Raw genomic sequence first — 12,361 nt, forward strand, 5'->3', positions numbered from 1 at the left:
AAGGGGAATAAAATTAAAGGTTGGGAGGATGGGGAGAGGAGGGAGTGTTTTGGGGAGGCTTAGGTACCTCTGTGGGGCTTGACCTCCAGCCAGGGACCATGGGTGCAGGTGCCGCTGCTGCCTAAAGGGCCTCAGGAGGGCAAAAAAATATGAATAATGTGCCCATTGCCAACACTTGGCTGCTGACTTTGGAAAGCTGGGAGGAGAGGGGCTGCGCACCCCACCAGCCCCTCTCCTTGCTGTCCCTCAGAGGGTTTCCACTGCCTCTCACTCTCTGGAACTCAGCTCCCAGTAGAGGCCCACTGGAAACAGGACAAAGATTTGCTTTATTTGAGAGCAAGCTACCAGAAGTATCAGCTTTTCTATAAACACAAACCATAAACCAGGAATAAACCATAAACCAGGAATAACGATCTGCCCTAATTTAGTTCCTTTCATCTAAGGATTCAAAGCATCTGACATCATCTATAAGAAATAAGGAAAGACTTTGCAACCTGCATGGAAAGGCAGTTGTTTCGGAGATGTGCGTGCAACTTTTTGCTGAACATTGCATCACAACCCCTCACTCGCCAGCCCCAATCCTTTCCCAGCTTACCCCAGTTTCATCTTGCTGAGACTGGGACCTGGGAAGTCAGCCTGGAAATGGGTGATGTTCTTGCAGCTTGACGTGGTGCGCAGCTGGCTTAGGGCTGTTGAGCTTGGAGGATTGTTTATTTAATCAATTAATTGAATTAATTAATTTTCAGGAGAGTGTTGAGAAAAATAATAGGAAGTGCCAGCAGCTCTGCCAGCTGTCTTGCTGCGGTGGGGACGGGCATGATCTGTACGTGTGGCTCAGGGGAGCGAGGTGAGCCCGGCTGGGCAGTGCTGGGGCAGATCACAGAGAACACAGATCACGGAATCACAGAGCCGTTTGGGTTGGAAGGGATCTTTAAAGGCCACCTCGTCCAACCCCCTGCCATGGGCAGGGACGCCCCCCAGGGTGCTCCGAGCCCCCCACCAGCCCAGGGTGCTCCGAGCCCCGTCCAGCCTGGCCTTGAGCCCTGCCAGGATGGGGCATCTCCCACCTCTCTGGGCAACCTGTGCCAGAGCTTCACCACCCTCGCTGTAAAAACGTCCTTCCTTACATGTAGTCTGAATCTATCTTCTTTCAGTTTAAAACCATTCCCCCTCGTCCTATCGCTACAAGCCCAAGCCTGTCCCCATCTTTCTGATAAGCCCCCTTTAAGCACCGAAAGGCTGCAGTAAGGTCTCCCCGGAGCCGTCTCTTCTCCAGGCTGAACAGCCCCAACTCTCAGCCTGTCCTCACGGCAGGACGTCCCTGCTCCATCCCTCTGACCATTTTTGTGGCCTCCTCTGGACCCACTCCAAGGCCCATGTCTTGTACAGCAGTTGCAGCTGGGGAGAGCCTGGTTCACACCCCTCCAGCAGCGCTTTCCTCAGGCCAAGGTAAACCTGGCTGCCCTCCAACTGCGGTGCCTCCCTGTCCCTGTCCCTGCCAGCCCCACACCTCTGCTGTCCACCGAGCCCCCTGCATGTGCTTTGCCCCACGTCCTTTGCTCTCACCGAGCCTGGCACGCTGCGATTTCCTTCCAGCGTTTGCTCTGGAAACTGGGGAGGGTGTTGCACCCCTTCTACCTCCAAGGATCCAACCATGCAGTTGCATGCTCTGATGCAGCTGCAACAAAGATGTTCCTTGGCCACAGCCGTCCCCAGGCTCTTGCAACATTTCTGTTCTGCAAAGGCTTGTTCAGGCTTGGTGCTGCGGTTTGAGCCACCTTGGCTCCTGTCCCCAAATCTTGCCATCTCTCCATCTAGGTCAAATGAAGAGCAGCAACTGGGTGCTAAAGTGGAGCCTGGTGAGCTGTCACCAGCAGTGACAGTGCCACAGCAATCTCTGCATTATCACACGGTGGCAACCAGTCCTCTGCCCTTCCAGCTGTGGCCGTGCAGAGACTGGGCTTGGGAGCAAGAAGTTCATAAAAGAAATCCGGGAAGCAACAGATTTCCACACCTAATTAACTCAACAAATTAATCCTAATTAGAAGCTGTAATTGGGATTATAGTGGTTAATCATCTTTCCCCCCAAGCAACAACTGCACTATCTGCCTTTATTATAAAAGCAGAGGACACGGAGTTACGCGTCCCTGACACCGAAGCTGTCACCGCCGCCACCCGGGCGCACCCTGGGGGGGATGGGATCAGGTCTAGTCCCCTCGCCATGCTGCTCCCCAGGCTGGGGGTCGGGGGAAGGCAGTACTGTGTGGCCCAGACCCCCCCATGACTTCCAGGGTGTGATGCACTGGATTGCATCATCGCTGCTTTTCCAAGAACACTGAGTTTGGCTGCTTGTGCTCCCGTTTGAACAATTTGCTACCAAAAAAATTAAACTGCAGGGAGTTTTCATTGACTTTTTTTGTCCTTCTCCGCTGCTGCTTTATGCTAAAAAGAGCCTGAATGAAAACATCTGCTTGTTCTTCTTCTTCTGAGCACATTAATTAAGCAGCGTCCTCCTGTGACGAGTTGGTCCCAGCAGGAACATGGAGCAGTCCTTTCCTCCTGCACCGCTCTTGATGGCGTTTTCTGTCCCCCGGGTGCCGGTGGGCTCTGAACTCCTCGGGGTCCCTGCGGCAGCTCAGGACTGAGCCCAGCCCCAGCTCCAACCCCCTTTCCCCCCGTTTCCCCCCACTGCTCCCTAGAGCCCACCCAGCAAAACCCTAACGTCTCTTCCCTGCACCCCTCTCCTGCTGGTGGGAGCTCCCGGGGAGCATCGCAGCCCAGCTTTGCTGTTACCTGGGGGAATTTGCTTTTGGGGCCGTGGGGTGAGAATTATACCCGGCAGCCACAACCCCCCCGCCTGCCTGCCTGCCTGCTGCCTGGTGCTGGGAAAGCTGCTGCCAGTGCTGGGTTGGTTTCAGGTCCTTTCCTGCCCTACCGAGGACTGGCTGGGCAGCTGAAAGGGGAACTCTTGGAGAGGCTTCACCCCAAGGGCTGGCTCCCAGCATGGCCCCAAAGGGAATATCAGGTGCCCGGTGTGCAGGATGCACCAAAGCAGTTGGGCAAAGCACTATTAAATGCCCTGGAGAGCACAAACTTGCTGCAGCAGCCCCCAGAATGATTACTGGCAATATTTAGCAGTGCAGAAAATACAGGATTATGCTTCTTCTTACATTTGGCTCAGCTTTATCCAAAGCCACAGAGAACTTGTGCACAGCAGATCTCGGGGGTTATCTTCAATGAGAGCCTGTGTTGCTGCAGAGGAAAGGCGATGATCCTTGCATCCTACTCCAGCCACCCCGCACGCAGCCGGTGCTTTTGCACCTCCCCACCTCCAGCACTTGCCATCACCCACGAGGGGCTCAGTCCGGTTTTCTAGGTGCTATTTTGGTTGGGCGTTTTTGTTATAAGTGTCATTGAATGGGAAAAATAAAAAGTCGAGGACTCCAGTGGTATTTTTAGTCCCGTATCGGTGACTAGCTTGAAATCCTCAACAGGACTGTAAAAAAAAAATTAATCTGCATCTGCTGTGCATCATTTTTACAAAGCTTGTCTCCTTCTACCAGAGGGATGGTTTACAACCCTGCTTGTCTCAGTTTGAGAGAGCGCCAAGTACCTGCCAGGCAGCCCCAGCTACAGCAGACAGCAGCAGGAAACCATCAGGGATGGGGGTGAGCAGGAGGCAGAAGGAAGAAAAATTATCGTTGTCTCTCGTTGAGTTTGCAGCAAGCTTGTGCCCCATCTGGCTACTCAGGTATGTGGGCAGATGCTGTCTGTGCAGGTGTAGCAAGCTGCGCTGGTTGTGCTGGTTTTCTTACAAGGCAGAGCTCCTGGGGTGAACTGGGGGAGCTGCTGGGAACCTGGGAGATGCTCTCAAGCTGAAGTGAGCTGCTGTGGGAACCCTTGAGCACCACCCCACCACCCTGGATGGGGAAGGAGAAGCCTTATTGCCATGGAGACTGATGAGAGAGTTGAAAACTAGCTGCCATGGAAACCAGTTTGGGAATCTGTGGGGCCAGCCCGCCAGGCTGGTCCTTGGCTCGTGGGGATGGTGCTGGTCCATGCAGCATGGGATGACTGGGACCTTCAGATGCTCCAGAGCAGGTCTGAGCCCCACTGCAACCCCCAGATGGGCTACTAGGGGGCCAAACTGGAGCAACCTGGCCCCAAACTGGGGAACCGAGCAGCTCAAACTGGAGTGATGTGGGCTGGTGGGGAAAGAGCTGATGGATATTTCTGGGCTTTCAGCCACACAACACTCAGGACTGTGAATTGTGCAGAAAGATGAACATTAAAGTGACCGATGGTGGAAATGCAGCAGGAGACACATCTCCTGAGAGAAATGACATGGAGGCTGGGCGGGAAGGGCAGGACTGGGACAAGGGGTTGGTGAGAGCAATGGGAGGGATGGGGGATGCTCTCGGTGGAGCAGCAGGAGGGATGGGGGGGTGCTTTCAGCTTGGCAGCAGTGAGGTGATGTGAATAGCCCTGAATAGCTCTTCCTCCCCACCCAGACCCAATAAAGGATCTCGTGTTTGGGTTCTGTGTTTATTTTGTTTCCTAAAATAGGACTTTGGGAAAACACGGGAAGCCTCATCACCCCCAAGCTGAGCCTTTGCAAGAGAGAGATGCCCTCAGTGGGGACCGAGGTGGCTTTTGTCAGCCCTCCCACGGGCCATGCTCGCTGTGCCGTGCAGCAGCATTTTAAACAGGATGCCTCCATGCCCTTCCAGCCTTGCTCCTGGCACGGGGCGGGCTGGCACACCTGGGCTGGTGGGTCTGAGGGTCACCTCCCCAGCACCCATGGCAGAGGAGAAGCAGCTCTGCCTTGTCTCACCGTGCCCCCTCCACACCTTTCCCCTGCACCCAGCAGCATCTCCCGGCCAATGGCTGGCAGAAGGGTCCTCCACATGTGGGTGATGAGCACCCCACCGCGAGCTGGTAACTCTCCAGCCCACCCACTTGTCTTTTTGCATGCATGAAAACACCTGCTGACATTTCCAGCCATTTATTGTCTGCCATGAAGCTGCCCGGTCAGACATAGCACACCGACTGTGCACCCTTGATCCGGGGTGGGAGAAGCCACCACCACCCCCGCCTCCCATCAGGACATTCTCCTGCCCCAGATATGCCCGAGCTCTGCAAGGCCAGCAGATGCTCTGGCTACAAATTTCAAGACTGAGTATCTCCACTTGTGATGGAGTGAAGTGATGGCAAAGGGGTGGAACCACACAAGACCTGGGCAGGGGAAGAAGATGAGGATTCCTCACAGCTGTGGTCCTAAAAGCACCGTTCTGCCCTTGCTACCTATTCCCAGAGGGCGAGATGTAGCAGCCTGGCCCCCAGCGAGCCCACCCAGCAGTGCAGGGAGGGTGGGAGCAGCCGGAGCCTACAAAGGGCTGATAGAGGCCACCTGGGCTGTGCTGCTGTGGGTGGGGGCTCTGGGCTGGTCCTAGAGCCTGGCTGCAGGAGGAGGGATCAGGACCCCCAAGGCTGGCACGGTGAGCTGATATCTCCATCCTGTGCCCTGGGGGGGGGGGGGTTGGGGCACGGTGAGCTGATATCTCCATCCTGTGCCCTGGGGGGGGGTTGGGGCACGGTGAGCTGATATCTCCATCCCGTGCCCGGGGGGGGGGGGGCGGGGGCGTGGGTGGTGTTGGCAGCAACGTAGGTGATGGTTTGGGGCTGTCGGGGTCCCCTCCATCCTGAGATAGGCAGCTTGAGTCTCAGGAGCCAGGCTGGGCAGGGCTTGTGGCTGGGACCCCCAGGTTTGGCAGGTTTATCCTCCTGTAGCTGCTGATCCCAGAGCCTAATCTCTGCAGCAGTAGGAGGGGTGGAGGGGCTGTGCCCCACCCCCCCACCCCCCCACCCCCAGCTGCGCTGGTGCCTAAGAGCTCAGCTTCGCCTTACCCGGGGCCAGGCACAGCTTTGCCCTAACTGCAACCTCAGGATGCCCTTTAATTTTTAATGTTTCAATAAAACAGTAATTACAAACACTGCATTTTGAGTTTTTAAGCAGAAAGTATTAACTTCCCAGGGTTTAATTATTCAACAGAAATTAATGAAAGTGGAGCTGGATGTCTTGGCTCTTCTTAGCGGGGCCAGCATCTATCTGCTTTGTAGGGGGAGGTTGAAGCCCATCCCCGGTGCCTTGGGGCTACTCAGGACTGACTGGGTACCTTGCCAGCCAGGGCAGAGTGTGGGGAAGCCTGGCTGGGGGGGCACCAAGGTGCTGGGCTGGGTCGGGGTGTGGAGAGGTCTGGGAGGGTAGCAAGGTGCCCCCAGAAGTGGGTCCTTCTCTGCTCCCTGCAGGGTTTCCAGCCGAGGCAGTGCAGGATCCCAGCTGTGGGGTGCAGCGCTCTGGGAGGCCAGCGACTGCTGAGATCTGAATCCACGCCACGGGAGACTGTGCATTAACCCAGGCGGGGAAACCGAGACAGGTGCTACCCAGCAGGTAACATGACCCTGTGGCTGCTTCCCTGTGCCCCCTACCCAGCACCTGCCCCTGCCCCCAGCCTGGGAAGGGACTCTGGAGCGCCAAGTCTTTGTTCTCTGGAGTTTTCTGCAGCCTTAATTGTGTTCTGAATTCCCTGGGAAGATTTCAGGCTTGGTTTTAATTACTGTGCTATGATACAGTGTAGTTCAAGAGCACCTTTGCTGGGGAGAGGTCCGTCGTGACCAGGTGTGCTTCCAGGGCAGTTTAAATATAACAAAATAGTCAGCATCTTGGCAAAACTTGCAGATTCGGGCTGGCTGATGTTGGACCCTCACCCTGCATGGGTGGGATTGGGAAAGCCTTGATGGAGGAGGGCAAGGGATGGGGAAACAGGGGGATAAAATACTCCCTGCCAGGAGTGAGTGATAGGGCTGCAGGACTAGGGGGTTCAGGGGGGGCATCGTGCTGAGATGGGACCTGCCGGGGTTCTCCAGTTCCCTGCACCCACATCTCGGCCCTTTCCTGCATCGGCAGAGCACCAGCCTGTTGCATCATCCCATCCTAAACAGAATATCCACATGGCAATGGCCTTCAGCAGCTGGCATCAGGGAAGGTCTCTGGGAACCACATTCGCTAGAAAAGCGAGTTGTTATTGTTGTTATTAATAGTTAACTGTCATAACTCCATTAATCAGCAAACCTGCCTGATCAACTGCGACAAGATGGTAAGAACACGGTGACAGCCAGAGCTCTTCACAAAGTGGAAATGGTTGTTTGTTGGGGCTGGGTGAACAAATTGAAGTGAGTGGAGGAGGCGGTGAGGGTTGGTGGGGAGCGGAGTGGAGGTGACGGCTCTGCTGATGAGGTGCTGGGGACGGGGAAGGAATGGGGCCTCATTTGCAAGGGAAATGAAATTATCGCTTGCACTGTCTGCAGTGCTTGCACAGCAGAGCCTGATGAGCTGTGTTAGGAGAGTGCTGGAGGGGGTGGCCCTGGGAGCATCCAGCACCCAGGTGTGGGATCAAAGCCCCCTGGAGCCTGGGCGTCCTCCCTGTGGGGCAGGTCCTCATGCAGATGGGGCTGTAGTAGCCCCCCAAGGGGTCTGGGGGTGACCTGCTTCCCTGGGGTGGGCTCGTTATCTCCTTCACCACCTCTCTGCTCATCAAAGCCTCATCTTGCACTGTGCAGTCTGTATTTAGGGAAGGTCACGGCAATGGGTGTTGGTCAGTCCTTCCTGAAATCGCAGCGGTGGGGTAAGGGGAGAAGGTGATGCTGATCAGGATGAGATCTGCTGGAGCAGGTGAATCCTGGTGCAGTGGCACCCAGGATGCTTGCACTGTGATGCTGCTGTCACCCAGGTTCATGTCCCCAGGTGGGTCTCATATGTGGGATGGTGAGTTTTGGCCCATCCGCATGCAATGGGAAGCCGGGGGGCTCTGTAGGCAGCTCCTGCCTGTGGCTGGGCAGCGAGTCTAGGGGCTCAGGGCAGTGCCCGCAGCCTGTGTTAAGGGCAAGGTATAGCCAGCTCCATCCCCAGGCTGGGGATGCTCCTCTTCTGTAATGTGAATATTCCTCATTCCCGTCCTGTAAACAGGGCATCAGTGGTTCCCAGATGGGAATGCAGCTCCCTGGTCTCTGTCCCACAGGCTGATAGCTGCTGGGCTGGAAATAAAAGGGAATTGGGCTTAAATGAGGAGCATCAGGGAGACAAGGAGTGATTTAACCAAGTCAGTTAATCAGTTGTGGCAGTGATGGTCTGGGTGAGAGACCTGGCTGCTCCCCGCTGGCTCTGCAGGGAAAGTTCACAGAGCTGTCGCCAATCATTCGGGGTGTTTTATTTGGGTCTTAACTTTGATTTAACTTCAGTAGATTATAAAGACAAAAAGTCATTCCAAGGCGCTTTATTCAGGGGGAAAAAAAATAAAAAAGCCAAAATGGGGTAGTTTGAAAAGTTGTCAAAATGATTTTCCACTCCTTCAAAATAATCTCACAAAACTGACCCAGATTTTACAAGGCACTCTGGCTTTCAAAGAGCTGCCTGTCTGTGCAGAAGATGGGTCTGTAAAACATTTTTTTTTTTCCTTAGTACTTTTACAAAACCTGTGCCTTGCCTCATTCCTGTGGGATCTGTAAGGGCATGATTCTTTGTGGGGAAATGCGATCCAGCCTTGTAAGTTATCCCGGAGCAGTAAAGCTGCTGCGATGCTCCCAGGAAGCGGGCGAGATGTTTCCGTGAGGCTGCAGCGTGTCTCCACCTGCGGGAAGAACAGAAGGACCCCAGGCCACAGCTAAGTGTGACAGCAAGGCCCTGCCACAGCTGCAGAACAGCTTGTCCTTAATTTTTGGGGAAGCTCAGGCTGACACGGGGTGTGGGTGGAAGGAGCCTCACCAGCCACCTGTCTGTGCCAGTGAAGGGTTGCCCTGATGCCACGAGTGATGGGAGAGCTGGAGATATGCAGGGATGGGGCAGACATCCATGTAACAGGGTTGAGCAACAGGGTCAGGGACAGAGGGCAGTCTGGGGAGAGATGGGGGGTGATTTTAGGGTATGGGCTGGCAAATGGGGCAGAACTGGAGGGTTGCCCCAAGCTGTAGGGCTGGGCTGCCCCACGGTGACTCAAGAGCCGTGAAATGATTGATGGATGGATGAGGCACTGAACAAGACAGTCTAGGGATGCCCTGGCATGGCTGGGAACTCCCCTCTAGTCCAGCAAATGGCTGTAGTTAGGGAAGGAAACTGCAGCTCGCTCTTGATCGGAGATTAAATGCTCAGAAACTCAAGCCCAGGGGGAATGAAAGGTCTGACCAGACCGCAGCGAGCCCCAAAGCCTGTCTGGAGTTGGCTGGGAAACAGATCCCACTGCCCGGCTCTGCTGGCACTGGGTTTCACATGCATCTGTGTGCTCCTGGTCTTCCAGATTTGCACTATCCCCTTGCCCCACGCTCCCCTGCCCAGCATTGCTCAGCACCGGTCACGCTAACCCTGACTCCCAGACCTGGGGGATGTCAAGTGACCCCTGGGAGCCACAGGGGGGGACCGCGTGCGGGGGCTCAGCCAGCTCTTGAGATGCACCCGAGGCACCAGCATCTGTAAATCTCCCCAGGCCAAGCGACTGGAGGTGCTGGGTCAGGCAAAGCTCTCCAGGTCCGATTTCACTTCAAAGGCATCTGCTGGGCACGTTTCAGTGAGGGCAGCAGGCTGGAGGGGCTGGGAACTGTGGAACAGATGGGATGCTGGAGAGGGGCAGGGGATGAGAAATTATGGCTGATTTTGTGCCCTCAGGCTGTGTGGAGTGGCAGGGAAATCTGTTAGCTTTCATGCAAGGGAGGATTGCTAGCAGGGTGCTAGGGAGGCCAAGACTGGGTTAATTGCTGCTTCCTTGTTTATTTAGTTAATTGGTTGGGTGCTGGAGAGGAAGAAAAAGGCAACCCCGGGCTCTGTATCTGGGGAAGGAGCAGGGCTGGCTGCCGCTGTGCTCCCGGCCATCGGCTGATGGACCCATGCTGCCCGCTGGCTGGGCTGCCTGCAGTTGTCCCTGTTTTCTGGTAGCGGCCATGAGTTAATGACGATTGTAAATGAACTTTGCTGGTCATCCAGGGGTCCTGCCAGCCAGGGAGGCTGAAGCTGGGGAGGGCTGTGCAAGCAATTGCGATACCTCCTGTACTTGGATGCCCAGGAGTAGATAAGCAGGGAGGAGAGCTCTTGGATCAGCATGATTCAGTGCCCGTGGGGAGCCTGAGGTGCTGCTTGGAGCTGATCCTGCCAGATCTGGGTTCACATCTGGCAAAGGGCAATTCTGGGTTTAAATCCTGGTTGTGGGATGCTCGTGACCCCTGTGAGAGGACCAGCTGTGATGGCTGCGAGTAGGCTTGCTCAGACAAAGCCTAGCACTGAACATACCCTGGGACATCTGCCAGAAGCTGGTGCTGTGCTGAGCAGAGGGGAGCAGGACCCAGATATGTCTCTTCACGTTCTGCAGAGCCCTCATCCTCTCCTCTTGCTCATTCTCCAGAGCTGAGCCACTCATGAACTGTTGAGAAAATAGATTTGAATCTGAGATTTGTTTTTTTTTTAAACTTAATTTTTCATCTGACCTGATTAAAGCACTGCTCACGCTGGCTGCCTTGCATTTTGTTTATTCATTTCACCACATTCTGCTGGGGCACTACATTGCCTTTATTCAGCAGCAGAGCTGTTTGCCCACGGCTGCGAGCCAGGCAGCCGGGCTACAGGGGAGCAGCATCCCAGCACTGGTCCCATCCTTTGTGAGGGTCAGACCCTGCTCTCGTTTTCTTTAAAACCTGTGAAAGTCTGAGCCCTGTTTTTATTACTAGTGTGGGTGAGGGAATAGAGTGTTACTGTCTTGCAGAAAGTGCCAAGCCTGGGATGGGCTCTGCAAAGGTGCTAGGTGCAAACAGCTGTGTGGAGGAATGGTAGGTTTGCTGTTTTATTAGGCAGGGGAGAGAAGAGAAGGAAAGATCAGGTTCGGGCATGGTAAGTGCCAGTCCCAGGCAATAGTGGCTCGCAGCTGTGGCAGGGAGCTGAAGGAAGATGCTTACAGCACTGACTGCCAAGACAATGGCAAAACCAAAGCACTGTGAAATCTTCCCTCCAGAACCCTTCTGACCCTCCTTCTCCGTGGCTCTTGGCGTACGAGCCCTGAACCGTGCAGCCATGTCAGGGCCTGCTCAAGGGCAGCATGAGCAACACTCTCCTTCCGACCACCAAAAATCCCTGGGAGTCAGAAATAGGGTGACAGGTGATGCTCATGGCATGGTGTGTGTGTGTGGGGGTTCCTCAAATCCACAGCTGTCCTGTCCAGAGCCTGCGCAAGTGGGAATCATAGAACCATTTAGCCTGGAAGAGGCAAGAGATGTGATTTAGCTGCTGTCTTGGGGTGTTAGAACTTCTTCTATCAAAATATATCGTTATTTTCCACCGAAGCAAGATGCAGAAAAATATTTGCTGCTTCCTTAGATGGGTAATTAATGATGAGGCAAAATGGTCCATCGGAGGGAAGGATCCTGCGGTGCCTAGCTGCTCCTTGCATCACGGTGCTGACGATCAGGGCTCTGGTCCAAGCAGGAACCTGCATGAAGTGAGCTGGTAGGGATGCTCCAGAAGCATGGGAGGGAAAAAAGAACATTTTCATTTGTATCAGTTCTTCATTTGTGTCCTTTTCAAAGCTTAACCACTTTGCAATCTACCAAACACCAAAACATCCCTAGTTTTCTTAGCTGGCCAGGCAAGGAAAATGCCCCAAGGAATAAGGCAGGTCATTTCAGTGTGGGTCTAACATAGCTTGGGAGAGTACCAGGCAGCCTTCCAAGGCTGAACAGGCTCTTGGAGCATCCCACACTGCTGCTTCAGGGTGGCATAGTTAAAATCCGAGATAAGTAAGGTGTTTTTTTCATGGCATTTTGCTCAGGCACTTTTGGTGTAAGATGCTGTAAGACCTACCTGCGCTGCTGTAGGAATAAACCCGTAGCTGTCTGTGGGAAGGCTCAGGAGGTGGGAGAGCAGGGGGGGATTATTGCAAAAACCTTTAGAATTCCTGATCCTGTTTCTGTAGAAGCGCCATGCTTGCCCACCTTGGCCATGCCGTGCTGATGCTAACCTGAGCACCAGCTGGGTGTGTTCCCCCAGCAGGAGATGGAGCCCAGGAGCATCAAGAGGCTCTTCTGTCTTTAGCGAAAAAAGATGCATGGATCTTTCCAAAGGAGGTTGCTGTAGGCAGGCTGCCTGCAAAGTAGGCAGTTACCTTCCAAAAATGGGGAGGTGGGGGAGAGAGGAAGAGAAAAATAAACCAGATGAAAGCAGGGACTATGCCAAAAGTGCCTTCTATTTATGATTTCACAAGGTCAACAATAATCCCCACAGCTACAAGCACATAAAAATTGATTCGTTCCTGAAGAGATTGATGGATTC

This window comes from Falco punctatus (assembly GCF_963210335.1).
Source record: "Falco punctatus genome assembly, chromosome: 1".
NCBI lineage: Eukaryota > Metazoa > Chordata > Aves > Falconiformes > Falconidae > Falco > Falco punctatus.